Below are 1,466 nucleotides of genomic sequence, written 5' to 3'. Positions count from 1 at the left end.
TTGAGGGCAGTCAGCTGAAGATATTAGAAAACCATGATGTGTCAGTGGGCACTATATTTACACTTGGGTTGCGGGAAACGAGTTAAGTCGGCTCTCGTGAATTGCGCGTACTCGGCGGGAGCCGTCTTAACTCGGTTCATATAGATTTGCGGTGGAGTGCGGGAAACGTGTAAATTCGGGCCGATTGTAACTGCGTATTACCAAATATTTGTTTCAAAGATACCTACCTGCGTATGCGAACCGTTTCATACCCATTTCAATCGAACCCATACTTCAAAAGATATAGGCATTTTAAACTAACTCTGATTTTGCGCGGGAAACCTAAATAATTGCCCGCGCCAGCTTATATTTTGGCGGGAAATTCACCCGACACCAGAGTGTTTAATCACTTGGCTTGTGCTCAGATTTTATCTAGTCCCATCCCTATTTTACCAGAAGTGTTTTATCTAAGTATAAGAGGTATTAACAACAGAGCAAACCTCAACTTGTGTATTTAGGATGTGGTCAAGAGCAATCCTATTGTCTAATATAACTTGCACAAGGGAATTTAAAGATTTGTCCTGGTTGGCTATTGCTTTGGCGGTAACTCCAGAAAATCTTCTCTAAGGTTTTTGATAAGTTTTTAATCAAGTACTTATTCATTGCAATACCTGCTTAAAGAAAAAGTGTTTTTCTAAATCTGGCACCTATACTGGGGTTGGCATCACTAGGCATTGAAGATGCTTGACTGCGTGTGTAACCAGTTGCACCTGTTGACCTGTGAAGTCGGTTTGAAGATGATGCCCAAAGTCACGTTATCTGTCCAGGCAGAAATTAAGGGAAAAAAAGAAAACAATAATTATTATAGTGAGTGCTTGGCCTCTCCCATTGTGAGATAGGAAGGAGCTAAAGTAAGCATGGGAAAGTTACCTTTCTGGAAGGAAAGGTAAATGTTTCAAGTCTGCTTACAAAGGTATACTTTTCCATACTGCTGTAGGTCATAGGTAGCTTGCGGGGGTGGGTGGGGAATCTGGAAAACAGATTTTTAAAGCAATATTTCAAAGATGTCATTAAATTATAATCATTGTCACCACTTCATTTAGTCCCATGTTATTAATTCTTATTGATCTTGATCTTTTTGTTAGCAGTTTTATGAATCCAGTTTTTTGTTTTAGAATTCTGCAAATCTTCACCCAGTTTAATGGTATGATCTGAAAGTTTATTAGAACCCTGTATTTTAGAGTAAGTGTCAGAGTCCTTTCCATGAGTTTCTCTGAAGATGAAACCATCCTTGCAGAAACACTTTTGCAAAAGCATCAGGGTAAAATAACAACTGCCTGCAAATGACAAAAGACTTAAAAGATCTGGTGAGAGTTCACATACACACAAAAAAACAATGCACTGGGGTGGGGGGGTGTCAATTGGGGGAAAAAGAGAGATATGTAAAACTTTAGTCCTGCCCGGCTTGGCTCAGTGGATAGAGCATC

Source organism: Myotis yumanensis, unplaced genomic scaffold, assembly GCF_028538775.1.
Source record: "Myotis yumanensis isolate MYYU_CA2020_CCGP unplaced genomic scaffold, mMyoYum1.0.hap1 SCAF_2, whole genome shotgun sequence".
Lineage (NCBI taxonomy): Eukaryota > Metazoa > Chordata > Mammalia > Chiroptera > Vespertilionidae > Myotis > Myotis yumanensis.
This window is presented reverse-complemented; position numbering follows the sequence as displayed.